This window comes from Heptranchias perlo, chromosome 5 (assembly GCF_035084215.1).
Source record: "Heptranchias perlo isolate sHepPer1 chromosome 5, sHepPer1.hap1, whole genome shotgun sequence".
Lineage (NCBI taxonomy): Eukaryota > Metazoa > Chordata > Chondrichthyes > Hexanchiformes > Hexanchidae > Heptranchias > Heptranchias perlo.
Genome location: NC_090329.1, coordinates 92007454 through 92028152, shown reverse-complemented (window position 1 = coordinate 92028152; position 20699 = coordinate 92007454).

Here is a 20699-nt window from a genome sequence, read left to right as displayed (position 1 = left end):
GGGGACGCCTCTCAAGGCGTCCCCACGTCCCACCCGTCGCCCACCTCTCAACCAGCACCCGCAATGGTGCCTCCTCTCCAGGTGGCCGAGTCTGCCCCTGCCCCGGTGCAGGAGGAGCAGTCTGTGGAGGTGCCGTCACGGGCACCGAAACCCAGGGGCCGTCCGCCAAAAGCATCTACCCGGTCAAGGCAAGAAGACGAGCAACCTGCCACTACCTCTGCTGGAGCCACAGGGGTAGCACCACGTAGGGGTTCCCGGAGAAGAATTCCAAAGGCCTTATAATCACAAAGGGAATACACCAGGGTGTTTATTATTTTGTACTTTGTTTCTTAAATGATGTCACATTCCACATATTAAATAGTCTATTCTCACCACTCCTGCCACCTCTCGTCCATTCTTCCGCGGCTTGTGCAATAGGTGCGTTCCGTGGAGGCCATCATGACGGCGAACACCTGCTGCCACCCATTGGGCACACTGCTGTGGGTGCAGGATTACTGGCAGCACTCTTCAGTGGAGGGGGCTGGTATGGCCGCTCGCATGTGCAGGTGAGGAGATGCGAGCGCCTCGCAGTGTCTGACTCTAGGAGAACCGTTGACGTATGAGTGCGTCCCTGGCCCGGCGACCATCCCGGTGAGTCGCGGCTCGGCGCATGGGTCGTCCAACATCCTCGGGCGCGTCCTCCTCCTCCGCCTCCTCCGCCTCCGCCTCCTCCTCCTCCTCCTCCTCCTCCTCGCCCTCGCCTTCCTCAATGTGGGTGGCGGGTGTGGATGGGGCCTCCTCCAGCGGCACCCCTCTCTGTTGGGCCATGTTGTGCAGGGCACAGCAGACAACTATGATTCGTCCCACTCTGAATGGTGTGTATTGGAGCGCTCCCCCAGAACGATCAAGGCACCTGAAGCGCATCTTGAGAAGCCCTATGGTCTGCTCAATTGTAGACCTGGTAGCAGTGTGGCTGTCATTGTACCGACGCTCCGGCTCGGTGATGGGGTTCCTCAGAGGTGTCATGAGCCACGTGTGGAGGGGATACCCCTTGTCGCCGAGGAGCCAGCCGTTGCCGGCGTTGGGTGCCTGCAGGATGGGCGGGACGGCGGACTCCCTGAGGACAAAGGCATCGTGGCAGCTGCCGGGGTATCTGGCGCACACGTGTAGGAATCTCTGGCGGAGGTCACAGATGAGCTGGGCGTTCATGGAGTGATACCCCTTCCTGTTGATGAACAGCCCTGGCTCATGCGGAGGTGCCCGTATTGCGATGTGGGTGCAGTCGATTACACCCTGCACCCGTGGGAAGCCGGCCATGGCATGGAATCCAACCGCCCTCTCCATCTGGCTGCGCTCGTCCATGGCGAAGTTGATGTAGTGGGAGGCCCTGCGGAACAACCCATCGGTGACCTGCCTTATGCACTTGTGTGCAGAGGACTGACAGACCCCGGTGATGTCCCCGGTGGCACCCTGGAAGGAACCGGATGCGAAGAAGTTGAGGGCAGTGGTGACTTTGACGGCGACAGGTAAGAAGATGCTGCTTGGTCCATCAGGGAGCAGCTCGTCGTTAAGGAGGCTGCAGATGTCGGCGACTACCTGGCGATTGACTCTGAGCCTCCGTATGCACTGCTCCTCGGAGAGGTCCATGAAGCTGAGCCTCGCTCTGTACACCCTGTGCGGAGGGTAGTGCCTCCTGCGACGCATCTCTCTCTGCGGTTGCCCTCCCTCCTGCTGTGCAGGTGGGTGTGCCGCAGCACCGTGTTGGGGGGCCCCACGTCTCCGAGGCGGACGGCGTGGACTGCGAGGCTGCTGGGGCTGGTCATCCTGTTCGTCCTCCGACGATGTCAACGCACCACCCATCTGGCAGGTGTTGGTGTGAGGGGTTGTGCAGGGTAGGTGGGTGGGTCCTCGGACTGGGGCTGCGGTTTCGTGTCGGTCTGTCCTCTGGCTTGGCGGGGGTTGGTGGAGGGCAGGGGTTGCCCTATGTGACGCGGTGGCCTCCTGCGTGGGTGAGGGCTCTCCCCCGTGGAGCGCACCTTGGCACCTGGCACAGGCTGCTGGCTGCAACACGCCTGGTTTGAAGGGTCCTGTTTCCCCCAGTGTGGGAAACTGACTGCTTTGACCGTAAAATCCCACACTTCCTCTTTTGACAGCTGCTTCAGCTCATTAACTGACCACAACGAGCAAGTTAAGTGCTCTCAAGTGGAACCCCGCTGGCTTTAATTGCCTGCGGGATTCCCACCAGCGGGGCTTGCGCGCGCAGCCCCGCACGTCAGCGCGGTACCCGGAAGTGGCCGGGATTTCGTCCGAATCCGGTCACGTGATCGGAGATCGGGATTTTCGGGGCCCCCCCGCTGGAAACCCGCAGGTAACCCGACCCTAAAATCGAGCCCATAAACTCTATTCCTTTGAATGCTTTTTCGGGATTTAGCAAGACTGCAGCTGTCGTAGTCAATGATTCTCCACAGACTAATACGTGTAAAGATAATCCTTAGAAAACTTGTTTTTGAACAAGTCAGGCTGTAAAGTATCTTCTCCCAACATTTGGACAGGATTTTCAAATAAATTTCAAATCTGTATTGATGAGGCCTATGGATTAATTGGTGCAAACTTTAAAGGATCTTTGTTTTAACATACCTGGAAACAAACTTGGAAAGTGACCTTTCTCACAGACTTCATTAAATGTCCTTAATAAAAGAGGAATTTAAAGCAGTTCCAATATCCTATAAAATGATGAAAACCACCTAAGCCAAGGAGCTTTGTGTACTGGAAGCATATTAATAGCTGTACTTTTTAAAGAAATCTACTTCTCTAATTCTTCCACTACATGTGGTGATTATTTAGATTATAATTTTGTAAAAAAGTTCTTAGAATCCACTTAAGTACATGGACTTTCATACATATATAAAACGCTAGAGCTTTTCAATTTTTTTGTTAACAAGATTTAGATTTATAATGAAGTTACCCTAGGGGTCTCTAATATTTGTAGTGGGACTATGTGTCTCTAATTTCCTAATGTGGCATGCTAACGTTTCTCTGTGTTTAAACATCCTGGCTTTTGTGTGCAAAAAAGCAAATTCTAGCTTCTTAGGGAGTATGGTGTTATACTGTACTCAGATTCCTAGCTGTTAATGCTTTTAGTCAAAGGGTATTAAGACACTTGGCATGTTCCAGCTCTAGTGCTTTAATTTCAGTTTTCAAGGCTATTACCACATTTTACTTTTTCTCTTTTATCATTACTTGTGTGTGAAATTATGCAACCTTTTAGAGAGTCTCATAGCTTCTCTAAGAGTAAGTATTGCAGTTGCTGCTGACAAGCAGATAGATTTCTCGCTCATCTTGTATTCAAGATAGGTGTTTAAATTTTTAAAACCTGTATTGTATGCCCCCCCACCCACTGAAAGCGAAAATTGGCCCCCATCTCTGGCAAAGTGGACAGACAGACCACTGGCTCTGTCAATGCCACTGAATTACTAGTTGCTACGAGGATCATGAGAGTAGCAGGAGATAATTCTCCCTCTGGTACTACCTTCCTCTATTGGAGGAAATATCTTGCCTCAGCATCTCTTTGTTACAGTTTTTTGTCCCCAATAACTCTTTCTCGTACACACAGCTTGATAACAGTTCTTATAAGTTAATGGTTTTCAAACTTTCCTGTGCTGGGAACCACTTACAATGTCAACACACTCCCTGGGGACCCCCTACAAATATTAGCACACTTTCCGGACCTCCTGGCAATATTGACACACAACAGGGTCGATATCTGAAACACAGTGGTAGCCACCTAAAGGAAAACAGTGCCAACATTGCAGAAAATCTATACAGCAATAGAAATAATTGCCCCGATTTTAGAGGGGGCAGGTACGGTGCGTGCAAGCCCTGAAGCAAGCGGCACACCCAGGCAATCCGGGGGCATGGAGGCCTGGCCGATCTTAATGGCCGAGCCTCATTTGAATAAATGTTCCCAGAGTCATGACTAGATCCACTACCTGGCCAGTGGGCAGTAGTGGGAGTTCAGGAGCAAGAGGCAGCAGCCAGGGACCCATGAGAACAGGCCCTGGGCATCAGTTGAGGAGGGGGTGCGGGTCTCTGGAGCCAGGGCTGTGGCTGTGATCTCTGGGAGGTGGGTGCAGCCCGGGGCAAGGGAGGCCGAAGGCTTCCTTGTGAGGCCTGTTCCTCCTGGCCCACAAAATCTCAAATTACATTTTTTTAAACATAACTTGCTGGGCCTCTTCTGGCCCACGATCCGTCTCCCGAGAGGGTTTGACCTGACAGGAATGCTGTTACTGCTTCCCCTCTCAGTCCTCCAACTAAATTTGCAGATCAGGTCCCGATGACGTCATTGAACCCAATCTGCACATTTAAAGAAGGATCCTGTTGCCTTCCGCTTGCCTGCTCAAAAGAGCAGGTTAAGATCGGGACAGAGCGGGAAGGCAGCAGGATCAGAGGGGGTAAGTGAAGGCTTCGTTTTAACTGCCCCCCGTTCAGTTTTCACCAGGCGGCAGGAGTTAAAATTGGGGCGAAGGGGGCAATCTTTACCTCATTCACCTGGTGGGAAACCGTCGGGATCAGATGCAACACTGGTTTTACACACCTCACCCAATTTTACTCTCCATTGAAGTCATTGAAGAGTAATATTAGGTGTGGTGTAAATCTAGCATTGCACCCAATCCCATCGGTTTCCTGCCAGGCGAGTTAGGTAAAAATTGCCCCCTGAGTTACCGTAGCCTAAGTCTAATAATTATTGCTGACCACAGTCAATTGCTTACAGGATTTCATGTAGGATGTGTGACTCAAAAGACAAACTTTTATTTATACAGCTTCACTTTCAACATCAGAAGCTACAATGGTACTTTTGACAATATGTCAGGAACCTCCATTTGTATTTCTCTTTTGCAGTCATTTCTTAGCATGCTAGCTCGATCCACATCCAGCCTTGTCAGCATGCCAATGTTTGCTGACCAAAATCAGCACTGCTTCTGGCAAGTTTACCCAGAATGCCCCATAATTTTCTTGTGCACCTGTGCAGAGTTTCCAGATCACTCCCCCCCGACCTGATCAATTGTGCGTTTGTACAGAGTTGTGTGGAGTTTCATGATTGTGTGCTTGCATGTATATGGGTTGTGGGAGCACTTTGGTCCAAATGTGGTTTGACTTGATATTTAGCAGCAGATTGCTGGTAAGAGATTAACATTCTTGCTGTGGATTGTTTTCGTGACCTGTGTTGAATACTTACATTTTAAAATGCTGCGTGACCCAAATCAAAATGTTTAAAACTGAACATAATCGTATTTTATAATAGAATCGTGGTAATGTAATATACTGCCAAATGTTGTGAACTATGTGTGAGCTGTGTGATGGAGACTTCCAGCTTGCAATGTGAAGAAAACATATTTTATATATCGTGTTGACCTCTCACCCCTGGGATGTGGGGCTAGATTTTCCTACTGCCGTATTTTGGAGAAATATTTCAGTGAATCCTTTCAATTACAGCAAAGTATAAGCTTCCACTTTATGGTCTGGTGATAGCTTAGCTAACCAACTGTACACAGTTTGCGATCAGCTGAGTTAAGGAGCTTAACAACCATTTTCTTATAAATGAGTCAAATGGAATTTCTAATGGTGAGTGGTCGTACGGGATTTACTTACTGTTGTTTCCAGGTGCTGCACTAAATGGGTTTGATACTAAACAAGTTTGATACTAATCGTTAAGAACAGAAGATGTTTTAAGGGAAAGTCAGTGCAGTATGTAGTATGGCTCATTCGATAATTCTGAGAGTAAGGCTCCATCACAGTGCATTCCAAAATGCAGAAAAAAAGCACTAAAAAAAAGTCAAAAATCAAAATTTCCTGAGGGCATGGAGCATGTCCCCACATCTCCCTGGGGAATATTGTTTTGCTTTCGGTGCCCATGTGCCCCTTCACAAATTCTAGGTTCATCACTGTGAGAGATATGCACTTGCACATTTTGGTTTTTCCCATCAATACAAGTGATGAATATATTGGGTATACCTGCAGCCTAAGTTACAACTAGCTCACGTCTCACTTCACTCTTAAGCACAATCACTTGTTGCCATATCTTAGGCAAGGTCTGCAGGATCGTTTTCTTCAACGAGGTCTTAATTGTGGAATGTGATCCCAAAACACTGATGAAAATCCCAGAATCCCATGTAATAAAAGTGAATTTATCTCATTCAGTGCCCCTGGCCATAGGCCCATAGTCAGGGCTGCTTTCAAATTGTTCATTGTTGTTTGAATGGTCAGCTTTTGTCAGTTTTCTAGGTTGGTATGTATGGATCTGTAGGAGCAAATTGGGATGCACTGTTTACAAGGAGCATCCAATAGAATCCTCTTTGGAAAGGTCAAGAATCTTCTCTATTTGGAGGCATGTGGTACTTGCATTATGACCCCAACTCTAGATACATCCCCAGCTTAAGTTCAGACCATTGGCATGGAGCACCTGGAGCTGTTTGGATGTTTGACATCCAGTGCAGTAGTGGTACCTCGGCCGATTTGAAAACCAATGACGATAAAATCGTGCTGGCCGGGAACAGAGCAAGCTTGGGCTGGGAAGTTGACTCGCCCGATTTTAACACGTCCCACGCACCATTCCTGCCCGGGTGGTGTGGGGGGGGGGGGTGGAGGGGGGATTAAAATTGACCCCTGTAATTCATTTTTGATTTCAACAGCAAATTGACAAGAAACTTGCAGTTCACCAACTGAATAAAAGGAAGATCATGGTCATGGATGGCATGTGCCATTAAAGGGCATTTAAAGCTTTCTTTCAAAATTTTGTGGTGGGTCCATATTTGAAATCCTCAGTTCTATTATTTTATTCCACACTGACAAATGTTGAAACAAAACCCTTGGATATGTGTGGTGAACTCTGAAATTTCCATCACCAAAACCGTGAGCCCTGAATAATGTTCAAGCATATGCTGGCTGGAGTGGGAGGGGCAGTGACGGGTTTTTCAGTTGTCCGTTATGTCCTTTAACAGAAGAATCGTTTATGTAAGATAAACAATTTACAATACGATGAAAATGCTGCACTTTCCCCCAAGTTGCACCCTCAGTAATAGCTGCTGTTTGTGAATTTGGAAGAAACTAATCATAGCAGAGCTTGAATAGAAGGAGGAAATGAGTCTCTTGAACCCTGCAAGAGATTAACAGGTTGCTAATATAGATGTAGATATAGATGCATTGATTGGAAACTTCAGAGTTATGGGTCAGAAACCAAATAGAAGTTTGTTGTATTAACACAAACGCATCAATCATTTTAGAAACATCGGACAGGATGGTAGCAATCTTCAGCTCAGGCACACAACTCCCCCACCCCCCACCCCCCTTGCCCCTCCTCCAATCCATACGCTAGAAAACAAAAATGAGAGGATGTCACCAACTGGATTTTGTATCTGCCACCCATCGAACTTGACAGATGGTCAGGGAATATTTTCACAGTGGGGAGAAACAGTGCAGAAATTGGCCTTCAACTGCAAGGTCACAAGACCACGAGTAAAGTTGCAAGGTACAGTAAGAACATATTGCTCTGATTTAAAGTGTAGACTACTATTTGCATTTGAGGAATAAGTGAAATATCTTGCCTTTAAATTTTGGCAATTGCTTTTAAAATAGTCAAAGAACAACATAACGTAGCTGTTTTTAAGCTGTTACTCTGACTACCAGACTCTGTCGAGTTGACCTATTGTTTGTGTGGCACATTTCATAATATGAAACATAAAATAATGGAATAAAGTAATTTTTAACAATAGCCATCAAAAGCCAATGCCTCAATCACAACTGGACTGGGTTGCAAAGGTGACCAGCAGATCTTGTAATTGGAGGACTTGGGTATAGAGGGTATTATTTCAAAATTTGCAGATGACATGAAACTCGGAAATGTAATAAACAATGTGGAGGATAGTAACAGACTGGTGAAATGGTGAAATTTAATGCAGAGAAGTGTGAAGTATGCATTTTGGGAAGAAGAATGAGGAGAGGCAATATAAACTAAATGGTACAATTTTAAAGGGGATGCAGGAACGAGGATATCTGGGGGTGTACGTACACAAATCTTTGAAGGTGGCAGAACAAGTTGAGAAGGCTGTTAAAAAAGCATATGGGATCCTGAGCTTTATTATTAGAGGCATAGAGCAAAAAAGCAAGGAAGTTATGCTAAACCTTTATAAAACACTGGTTAGACCTCAGCTGCAGTGTTGTGTTCAATTCTGGGCACCACACTTTAGGAAGGATGTCAAGGCCTTAGAGAGAGGGTGCAAAAGAGATTCATCAGAATGGTACCAGGGATGAAGGACTTCAGTTATGTGGAGAGACTGAAGAAGCTGGGATTGTTCTCCTTAGAACGGAGAAGGTTAAGGGGAGATTTGATAGAGGTGTTCAAGATCATGAATGGTTTTGAAAGAGTAAATAAGGAGAAACTGTTTCCAGTGGCAAAAGGGTCGGTAACCAGAGGACACAGATTTAGTGACATGAGGAAACATTTTTTTACGCAGCGAGTTGTAATGATCTGGAATGCGCTACCTGAAAGTGTGGTGGAAGCAGATTCAGTAGTAAAATGTCAAAAGGGAATTAGATAAATTCTTGAAGGGAAAAAAATTACAGGGCTATGGAGAAAGAGCAGGGAAATGGGACTAGCTGGATAGCTCTTTCAAAGAGCCGGTAAAGGAACGATGGGCTGAATGGTCTCCTTCTGTGCTGTATCATTCAATGATTCTAAGATTCTGTGAACCAGAAACAAGAACAAGACAAATGGCCAGCGAATCTGTTTTTGTAGTTTTGCTTAAGGGAGAAATGCTCTTCGAATACTGCCATGGGGTCTTTAACACCCACCTGAACAGGCACACGGTTTAAAGTGTCTTCTAAAGGACAGCACCTCTGACAATGAAGCACTCCCCTAGTGCTGTGCTGGTGTCAGCCAGGATTATGTACTTCTGTCTTGAGCATGGCTTATTCCCACAAACTACTAAATGAGCAAAGCTAACCCAATTCTTGAAATGAAGGAATTTTTACTTTTTAGCTCATCCTCATATTAATTGTATGCAATTTACTTTATTTTTTTTTATTCGTTCACAGGATGTGGGCGTTGCTGGCAAGGCCAGCATTTATTGCCCGTCCCTAATTGCCCTTGAGAAGGTGGTGGTAAGCCGCCTTCTTGAACCGCTGCAGTCAGTGTGGTGAAGGTTCTCCCACAGCGCTGTTAGGTAGGGAGTTCCAGGATTTTGACCCAGCGACGATGAAGAAACGGCGATATATTTCCAAGTCGGGATGGTGTGTGACTTGGAGAGGAATGTGCAGGTGGTGTTGTTCCCATATGCCTGCTGCCCTTGTCCTTCTAGGTGGTAGAGGTCGTGGGTTTCGGAGGTGCTGTTGAAGAAGCCTTGGCGAGTTGCTGCAGTGCATCCTGTGGATGGTACACACTGCAGCCACGGTGTGCCAGTGGTGAAGGGAGTGAATGTTTAGAGTGGTGGATGGGGTGCCAATCAAGCGGGCTGCTTTGTTCTGGATGGTGTTGAGTTTCTTGAGTGTTGTTGGAGCTGCACTCATCCAGGCAAGTGGAGAGTATTCCATCACACTCCTGACTTGTGCCTTGTAGATGGTGGAAAGGCTTTGGGGAGTCAGGAGGTGAGTCACTCGCCGCAGAATACCCAGCCTCTGACCTGCTCTTGTAGCCACAGTATTTATATGGCTGGTCCAGTTAAGTTTCTGGTCAATGGTGACCCCAGGATGTTGATGGTGGGGGATTAGGCGATGGTAATGCAGTTAAGAACATAAGAACATAAGAAATAGGAGCAGGAGTAGGCCAATCGGCCCCTCGAGCCTGCTCCGCCATTCAATAAGATCATGGCTGATCTGGTCCTAACCTCAAATCTAAAATCATGTCCAATTTCCTGCCCGCTCCCCGTAACCCCTAATTCCCTTTACTTCTAGGAAACTGTCTATTTCTGTTTTAAATTTATTTAATGATGTAGCTTCCACAGCTTCCTGGGGCAGCAAATTCCACAGACCTACCACCCTCTGAGTGAAGAAGTTTCTCCTCATCTCAGTTTTGAAAGAGCAGCCCCTTATTCTAAGATTATGCCCCCTCGTTCTAGTTTCACTCATCCTTGGGAACATCCTTACCGCATCCACTCGATCAAGCCCCTTCACAATCTTATATGTTTCAATAAGATCGCCTCTCATTCTTCTGAACTCCAATGAGTAGAGTCCCAATCTACTCAACCTCTCCTCATATGTCCGCCCCCTCATCCCCGGGATTAACCGAGTGAACCTTCTTTGTACTGCCTCGAGAGCAAGTATGTCTTTTCTTAAGTATGGACACCAAAACTGTATGCAGTATTCCAGGTGCGGTCTCACTAATACCTTATATAACTGCAGCAATACCTCCCTGTTTTTATATTCTATCCCCCTAGCAATAAAAGCCAACATTCCGTTGGCCTTCTTGATCACCTGCTGCACCTGCATACTAACCTTTTGATTTTCTTGCACTAGGACCCCCAGATCCCTTTGTATTGCAGTACTTTCCAGTTTCTCGCCATTGAGATAATAACTTGCTCTCCGATTTTTCCTGCCAAAGTGCATAACCTCACATTTTCCAATATTGTATTGCATCTGCCAAATCTCCGCCCACTCACCCAGCCTGTCTATATCCCCTTGTAGGATTTTTATGTCCTCCTCACTCTCTACTTTCCCTCCCATCTTTGTAACATCTGCAAACTTTGATATGTTACACTCGGTCCCCTCCTCCAAATCGTTAATATAAATGTCAAGGGGAGGTGGTTAGACTCTCTCTTGTTGGAGATGGTCATTCCTTGGCACTTGTCTGGCGTGAATGTTACTTGCCACTTATGAGCCCAAGCCTGGATGTTGTCCAGGTCTTGCTGCATGCAGGAACAGACTGCGTCATTATCTGAGGGGTTGCGAATGGAACTGAACACTGTGCAATCATTAGCGAACATCCCCATTTCTGACCTTATGATGGAGGGAAGGTCATTGATGAAGCAGCTGAAGATGGTTGGGCCAAGGACACTGCCCTGAGGAACTCCTGCAGTAATGTGCTAGGGCTGAGATGATTGGTCTCCAACAACCACCAACATCTTCCTTTGTGCTAGGTATGACTCCAGCCACTGGAGAGTTTTCCCCCTGATTCCCATTGACTTCAATTTTACTAGGGCTCCTTGGTGCCGTATTCGGTCAAATGCTGCCTTGATGTCAAGGGCAGTCATTCTCACCTCACCTCTGGAATTCAGCTCTTTTGTCCATGTTTGGACCAAGGCTGTAATGAGGTCTGGAGCCGAGTGGTCCTGGCGGAACCCAAACTGAGCATCGGTGAGCAGGTTATTGGTGAGTAAGTGCCGCTTGATAACACTGTCAACGACACCTTCCATCACTTTACTGATGATTGAGAGTAGACTGATGGAGCGGCAATTGGTCGGATCTGATTTGGCCTGTTTTTTTTTGTGGACAGGACAGACCTGGGCAATTTTCCACATTGTCAGGTAGATGCCAGTGTTGTAGCTGTACTGAAACAGCTTGGCTAGAGGCGCAGCTAGTTCTGGAGCACAAGGCTTCAGCACTACAGCCGGGATGTTGTCGGGGCCCATAGCCTTTGCTGTATCCAGTGATCTCTGCCGCTTCTTGATATTACGTGGAGTGAATCGAATTGGCTGAAGACTGGCTTCCATGATGGTGGGGATATCGGGAGGAGGCCGAGATGGATCATCCACTCGGCACTTCTGGCTGAAGATTGTTACAAACGATTCAGCCTTGTTGTTTGCCCTCACGTGCTGGACTCCGCCATCATTGAGGATGGGGATGTTTACAGAGCCTCCTCCTCCCGTTAGTTGTTTAATTGTCCACCACCATTCACGACTGGATGTGGCAGGACTGCAGAGCTTTGATCTGATCCATTGGTTGTGGAATCGCTTATCTCTGTCTATAGCATGTTGCTTCCGCTGTTTAGCATGCATGTAGTCCTGGGTTGTAGCTTCACCAGGTTGGCACCTCATTTTTAGGTACGTCTGGTGCTGCTCCTGGCATGATCTTCTACATTCCTTATTGAACCAGGGTTGATCCCCTGGCTGTTGGTAATGGTAGAGTGAGAAATATGCCGGGCCATGAGATTACAGATTGTGCTGGATTACAATTTTGCTGCTGATGGCCTACAGTGCCTCATGGATGCCCAATTTTGAGTTGCTAGATCTGTTCTGAATCTATGCAGGGGGAGGGTGAAGCATGTAGATTTCATTCCTCTGTTTTAGATTTACATGAAGTTTCAGCAGACCTACTGAGATTATTGATGAATAAAACCTTCAGATTGAACATGCTGGTTGATAGTATTTAATATTAGTAAGCTTCTGGATGTTCCCTATCCCTTCCAACTGACCCCTGTCTACTGGGATAAAACTATAACCATAATTTTACTACGCTACTACTACATTATTCTATTTTCAGATTTACTTTCCGTTTCATCACGTGAAAGTGATTTCCCATTTTTAATAACTGATAAATTTTCCTTTTTTTAATCACAAGCTTATGTTATAGTAAAACATTCTTTCATACATGCTGAAAAGCTGCAGCACATGGCTGGGAGGGAACATCAATAAATCGAGCTATTGTCCATTGCAGTTAAACCCAAAGCATTCACTTTCATCGTCCTCCGGAGTTCCTATTTATTCAATAAGGTAGGGTTTAGCCCAGTTACCTGCACATTGCCTTCACTGTAAAGTTATTATTGTGACACTTTCAACAGACAGGACGTTTAAGTTTGCATTTCCTTATAATTTGGTGACATTTCAAAAATATTTTGTTGCAGCTTTTATTGGATTGAATCTGCCTATTGTGTTTTTATTTAGATTGCCACTAGGAGGTGATATTTAGCTAACTACACATAGTTCAAACTAAATTAATGCTGTCCTGGAAATGGATGAAAAAATGAAGAGTAAAGGAGCATGTTGAAGACAATTTTTCCTTTTGTTAAATTATTTCATATTTTCTCTTTGCACCATCAAACTGAATCAGGGTTAAGCAGGTTGGTAGGTGATTCATTCTAATGCTTCTCTCTATGCAGCTGATGAGAAGTGAATGAGATCAGCATAAGCTAACTTGCTCTCTGATTTTTTTTCACTCACTGGAGGAAGCACCTTGCTTTCTCTTGTTGCCTAGCCGAGACTGTGAAAGTCGAAAGGGTATTTGAGTAGGAAGCTATGGTCCAGATTTCGCTGTGAGCCATTCATCAGACTTGCACTTGCCCATGGGCTTTCTGTGGAGTTTTGCGTGGCAAGTTGCTATCGGCGTGACAGCCAAACAGCACGGCGGCCTCTACGGGGCATCTGGGACATGCGCGAACGGGGCAAGCAACTGTATATCTCCTTAACCAATTAGATTGAAGAATCGTTAATAACAACGCAGTGTCTGAACCAGGAAGTGTAAGTTAGAATAGTGAATTCAATGTTAAATCAGTTAGAATAGTGAATTCAATGTTTATTTCAGTAAGTGAAATAAAGAGAGGGAAAGAAGGATTAGATTAATACAGAGAGAAAAGAGACAGAAAGAAAAAGTTTTTAAAAAGTATTGAAATTTTTCTTTTGAATCTCCAACAATAATTAAAACCTGAAGGAATGAAACTCCTCAATTGTAAAAGTTAATTTTCAGTGTCAGAGATGTTGTTTGGGAGTAATTAAGACTTACCATCCCATTAAAAGGATACTTAGACTAGAATGGACAAGCCCTCACTTTTTTTGCCGAGTTTAATTCGTATTTACGACGTCAGTACAGGAACTGCACGCCGTTCAATATGTTTGAATGGGGAGCCAGGCAGCGAGATGCCGTTTTCATGCAGTTTAAGGAGGAGCGGCGTATCTCGGACAGCAACTTCCAGAATTAGCCTCACTGTTATTTTTACAGCAAAATCCGGCCCTTTATGTCTGAACACTGCAGGTGTAAACAATAAAGGGAGCACTCAATAAATTGCATCAAGAGAATTTTAAACATTTTAAAAATATATCTTCCCAGTATAATTGAATCCAGTTATCCTAATGTCATAGGCATTCAGTGCTCAGGATATTGACAACTGTCTCACACATAATTCTCTGAAGAGTCTAAACACCTATCTTCCTTTCAGTCATATTTATGTAATAGGGTTCAGACTATCTAAAGTTATTTCGTGGAGAGACTTTCTTCTGAACATATATAAAAGATGGGTGAGAAAAGAAGTCAGTGCTCATCCTATCCATTAGATGGTGCACCCTTGTGCAACATCTACCCCATTCGTTCCATTAGTTTGGGCTGGATTCAACCCAAAATACCAAAGATAAAAAGGCACAGCTTTTTCAGTGAGCTAGAACAGGTGGGATGGGCTAAATGGCTTTCTTCTGTGCTGTAAAATTCAATGATTCTATTTCAACTTCCACAACATTGCCCATCTCCGCTCTTAACTCAATCCCACTGCTTATGAAATGCTTATCTATGCCTTTGTCACCTCTATCCAATGTTCTCCTTTATTGCTCCCATGTTCTAGCCTTTACAAATTACAAATTGTCGAAACCTCCACCACCCACATCCTATTCTGCACTAAGTCTCATTCCACTGTTACCTCTGTCTTTGACACTCTATCCTCCACAAATCCCTCCATTAGTTTACCTGTCCCTACTTCTGCAGCCTTCTTCAGCAGCATGTTCCTGTAAGTGGTTCCAACTCCTTCACTTCTGGCCTCCTTTGCATCTCTCTTCTCTTTTCAGTTGCAAAGCATTCAGCTGTTTCAGCCCCATGCTCGAGAACATCCTGCACAAGTCCCTTCATTTGCTACCCCCATCCCCACTGTCAGAAAGCTCTTCAAAACCAGCTGCTTCAATCTTGTATTCAGTCATCACTCCAACCATTCTTCCTGCATTTATCATTGTCTGGTTATTTTTCACCTTTGTTACATTAAAGGCGTTACATAAGTGTAAGCTGTTGTTATTATGATGACAGGGTTGATTATTTTGACTTATTGTCATTTTCAAGGTGCCAACTTTACCTTTTCTTGCAAAGTAACTGCTGAGTATCTCTGACATTATCAAATATTTATTTGATATGCTGTTTAATTCCCTGTTCTTTGGCCATTTATTTGTGTTGGTTTTATAAATATGCAAACTCTTTCAATAAAATAATTTAAAAAAAACTAATAATAAGGCGCAGATAACTATGTTTCCTCTGACATTTTTGAGATTTAACAGGGAAATTGCCTTAATAAATTTCTTGACTGAAATTTTGTTATGATTTTATCTACATTATGGATTGAGTGACAAATATTGGCATCTAACTTGTGACAAAAAATTGTAACAAAGTGTAGGTGAGACAAAATTTTGCATCTAAGAATGGGTAATAAAAATTAATATCAAATCAATAATGAATAGTGATCTATAGAACTGAATTCATTTCTGACCTTTTCTAATCACCAGTGGAAGAGAATTGTTTTTAACTTTTAAGATTATAAGAACATAAGAACATAAGAAATAGGAGCAGGAGCAGGCCAATCGGCCCCTCGAGCCTGCTCCGCCATTTAATAAGATCATGGCTGATCCGATCCTAACCTCAAATCTAAATTCATGTCCAATTTCCTGCCCGCTTCCCGTAACCCCTAATTCCCTTTACTTCTAGGAAAATGTCTATTTCTGTTTTGAATTTATTTAATGATGTAGCTTCCACAGCTTCCTGGGGCAGCAAATTCCACAGACCTACCACCCTCTGAGTGAAGAAGTTTCTCCTCATCTCAGTTTTGAAAGAGCAGCCCCTTATTCTAAGATTATGCCCCCTAGTTCTAGTTTCACCCATCCTTGGGAACATCCTTACCGCATCCACCCGATCAAGCCCCTTCACAATCTTATATGTTTCAATAAGATCGCCTCTCATTCTTCTGAACTCCAATGAGTAGAGTCCCAATCTACTCAACCTCTCCTCATATGTCCGCCCCCTCATCCCTGGGACTAACCGAGTGAACCTTCTTTGTACTGCCTCGAGAGCAAGTATGTCTTTTCTTAAGTATGGACACCAAAACTGTATGCAGTATTCCAGGTGCGGTCTCACCAATACCTTATATAACTGCAGCAATACCTCCCTGTTTTTATATTCTATCCCCCTAGCAATAAACGCCAACATTCCGTTGGCCTTCTTGATCACCTGCTGCACCTGCATACTAACTTTTTGATTTTCTTGCACTAGGACCCCCAGATCCCTTTGTACTGCAGTACTTTCCAGTCTCTTGCCATCAAGATAATAACTTGCTCTCTGATTTTTCCTGCCAAAGTGCATAACCTCACATTTTCCAATATTGTATTGCATCTGCCAAATCTCCGCCCACTCACCCAGCCTGTCTATATCCCCCTGCAGGTTTTTTATGTCCTCCTCACTCTCTACTTTCCCTCCCATCTTTGTATCATCTGCAAACTTTGATATATTACACTCAGTCCCCTCCTCCAAATCGTTAATATAGATTGTAAAGAGTTGGGGACCCAGCACCGACCCCTGTGGAACACCACTGGCTACTGGTTGCCAGTCCGAGAATGAACCATTTATCCCAACTCTCTGCTTCCTGTTAGATAACCAATCCTCCACCCATGCCAGAATATTACCCCCAATCCAGTGATTCTTTATCTTGAGCAATAATCTTTTATGTGGCACCTTGTCGAATGCCTTCTGGAAGTCTAAATACACTACGTCGACTGGATCCCCTTGATCCACCCTGTACGTTATGTCCTCAAAAGAACTCAAGCAAATTTGTCAGACATGACTTCCCCTTCGTAAAGCCACGCTGACTTTGTCCTATTAAATTATGTTTATCCAAATGCTCTGCTACTGTCTCCTTAATAATAGACTCCAAAATTTTACCCACCACAGATGTTAGGCTAACTGGTCTATAATTTCCAGCCTTCTGCCTACTACCCTTTTTAAATAAGGGTGTTACATTAGCAGTTTTCCAATCTGCCGGGACCTTTGCCGAGTCCAGAGAATTTTGGAAAATTATTACCAAAGCATCCACAATCCCTACTGCCACTTCCCTCAAGACCCTCGGATGTAAGCCATCAGGTCCAGGGGATTTATCCACCTTGAGTCCCATTAATTTACTAAGTACCAATTCCTTAGTGATTTTAATTGTATTTAGCTCCTCCCCCCCTGGAGCCCCCTGTTTGTCCAGTGTTGGGATATTCTTAGTGTCCTCTACCGTAAAGACTGAAACAAAATATTTGTTCAGCATTTTTGCCATCTCCATGTTTCCCACCATTAATTTCCCGGTCTCATCCTCTAAGGGACCTACGTTTGCCTTAGCCACCCTTTTTCTTTTTATATAACTATAGAATCTCTTGCTATCTGTTTTTATATTTTTTGCTAATTTATTTTCATAATCTATCTTCCCTTTTTTAATCAAACCTTTAGTTACTTTTTGCTGTCTTTTGAAGACTTCCCAATCTTCTATCCTCCCACTAAGTTTGACTACCATATATGTCCTTGTTTTTAGTCGGATACTATCCTTAATTTCTTTCCTTAGCCACGGATGGCTGTCATTTCTTTTACACCCTTTTTTCCTCAGAGAATATATTTGTTTTGAAAGTTGTAAAATAACTCCTTAAATGAACACTACTGCTCATGTACTGTCTTACCCTTTAATCTATTTTCCCAGTCCACTTTAATTAATTCCGCTCTCATACCATCATAGTCTCCTTTATTTTGACAACGACTGGGAATTAAATATGCCAGGGTATTTAACAATCAGGAAGGACAGGCAGGAAGGAAGGGGAGGTGGGGTGGCTATGTTAATAAAATGATATTGGGACAGAGAAATGATATTGGGACAAAAGATCAGGACAATGAAACAGTTTGGGTGGAGATAAGGAATAATAAGGGGAAAAAAACACTAGTGGGCGTAGTATATAGGCCTCCTAATAGTTGCAACTCTGCTGGAAGAAGTATTAATCAGGAAATAGTCGGGGCATGTAATCAGGGAACAGCTATAATTATGGGGGATTTTAACTATCATATTAACTGGACAAATCAAATTGGGCAGGGCAGCCTTGAGGAAGAGTTTATTGAGTGTATTAGGGATGGATTTCTTGAGCAGTATGTAACTGATCCTACAAGGGGGCAAGCAACCTTGGACCTGGTCCTGTGTAATGAGCCAGGATTAATTAATAATGTCCTAGTTAAGGATCCCCTTGGAATGAGTGACCATAACATGGTTACATTCCATATCCAATTAGAGGGTGAGAAGGTTGGTTCTCAAACAAGCGTACTGAGCTTGAATAAAGATTATTTTCCTCTCCTTTTTCTCCCCATCTCCTCCAGATCAGACACCATTTCCTGGCTGAGAGATTAAGCCAGGAAAACAGCTCCCAGACTTTTTCTCTGTCATTCTGTAATCAGGTACCAGGACAGCCCAAGGTGCCTTTGGCTAATTGCCTTTTCCTTCCTATGGGGAACTGTCTGCTTTCCAATTGGTGCCATCTTCTGCTGAATTGCCTGATATCAGGGGCTCGATTTTAGGGTCGGGTTTCCTGCGGGTTTCCAGCGGGGGGGCCCCGAAAATCCCGATATCCGGTCACGTGACCGGATCGCGACGAAATCCCGGCCACTTCCGGGTACCGCGCTGACGTGCGGGGCTGCGCGCGCAAGCCCCGCTGGTGGGAATCCCGCAGGCAATTAAAGCCAGCGGGGTTCCACTTGAGAGTACTTACCTTGCTTGTTGAGGTCAGTTAATGAGCTGAATCAGCTGTCAAAAGAGGAAGTGTGGGATTTTAGGTTCAAGGCAGTGAGTTTCACACACTGGGTGAAACAGTCTCTCTCCAACCAGGCGTGTTGCAGCCAGCAGCCTGTGGCAGGTGCCAAGGTGCACTCCACGGGGAAGAGCCCTCACCCACGCAGGAGGCCACCGCGTCACATAGGGCAACCCCTGCCCCCCACCACCCCCCGCCAAGCCAGAGGACAGACCGACACGAAACCGCAGCCCCAGTCCGACGAACCACCCACCTACCCTGCTCAACCCCTCAGACCAATACCTGCCAGATGGGTGGTGTGTGGACACCCTCGGAGGACGAACAGCATGACCAGCCCCAGCAGCCTCGCAGTTCACGTCGTCCGCCGCAGAGACGTGGAGCCCCCCAACACGGTGTTGTTGCACGCCCACCTGCACAGCAGGAGGGAGGGCTACCGCAGAGAGAGACGCATCGCAGAGGGCACTACCCTCGCCACAGGGTCCACAGACCGAGGCGCAGCTCCCCGGACCTTTCCGAGCAGCAGTGCACACGGAGGCGCAGATTCGCTCGACATGTAGTCGTGGAGATCTGCAGGCTCTTTCATGCCGAGCTGCTCCTGGCTGGCCCCAGCACCAACTGCTTACCTGTCGCTGTCAAAGTCACCACTGCCCTCCACACTTTCTCCTCCGCATCCTTCCAGGGTGCAGCCGGCTACACCGCCGATGTCTCTCAGTCGTCTGCGCGGACGAGCCCTGCAAATACATCTGCACCTACTCTGCAGTAACACGATGGGTGGCATCAGTGGTGGGTCCTCATAGTGATACCCAGGAGCGGGCATAATTGGACACAGCGGACAGGATTCGCGGAGACGTGGCAGTGGTGGTGTCCATATAATGTGTGCTGTTTGTTGCTCTGAAATTCAATATAGGTAATACCCATGACAAACCCTCAGACACCCTTGTGCACCCCCTTCATGCTCACGACACGTTTGCCTTACGCTGCCTACTGCACATATGTGATGCATGCCCTGTGGCTGCAGCACAGGTGGTGGCAGGTTGAGTGAGGCTGGCCGTGAGGGAGATGCACGAGAGGGTGAGTATGGGATGGAGCAATGAGATTGTATGAGGATTGGGATGCGTGTTAGTGGCAGGATGAGTACTGGCGAGGTGAGTCAGTGGAGGTAAGATGAGGATGGGGTTTGAGTGGGTATGAAGGGTGATGTGACAGAGTAGTGTTGGCGGTGCCGAAGGAGATGTGGGGTGGGGGCAGTGTTGTGGCAGATGGAGTGTCGGGGAAAGACTTCGTGTTCTCACTGTGGCTGACCTACTGCGGTCATTGCAGCGCCTCCTGCACTGTATGCAGGTGGGCCATATGTTGGTGGCGCAGGTGACCCCCTCTGCCACCTCGAGCCAGGCCTTCTTGGTGGCAGAGGCAGGCCGCTTCCTCCCGACCGCCGGGTGGAAGATCTGTGTCCTCCCCCTCCTCCTCACCCCATCTGATGATACCTGGGGTGAGGCATCATTAAATTGGGAGCAGCCTTCCCCCTGGGCTGCTCCATGCTGCAATTTGTTCCATTGGTTGCAGCATCTGTCAGTGGAGGACTGCCCCTTTAATAGAGAGCCTCCAGCTGACAGATCGTACTGCGCATGCGCAGCAGGCCCGACGCGCAGGCCAGTGCCGTGGACCCCGGAGGATCAGGTAATTGATTCCTATTAGTGGGTTGCCTGCTACGATCGCGCGGGCAACCCACTAATTTCTCCGAGCGTGTTGACCACGCTCCCGAAACCCAACCCGCCGGAAACCCGCAGGCCTGGTAAAATCAGGCCCCAGGAGTCTCTGTGTGGCGAATTGATCCTGCATCCTACCACTCTATGGTGCAGCATGTTCTGACACCAATATACTGCATCAGTGGATCTTTTATTCTGTACATAAAATGGCAACAAAAACCTGTATGGCGGGGAAAAATGATACGTACGAGAT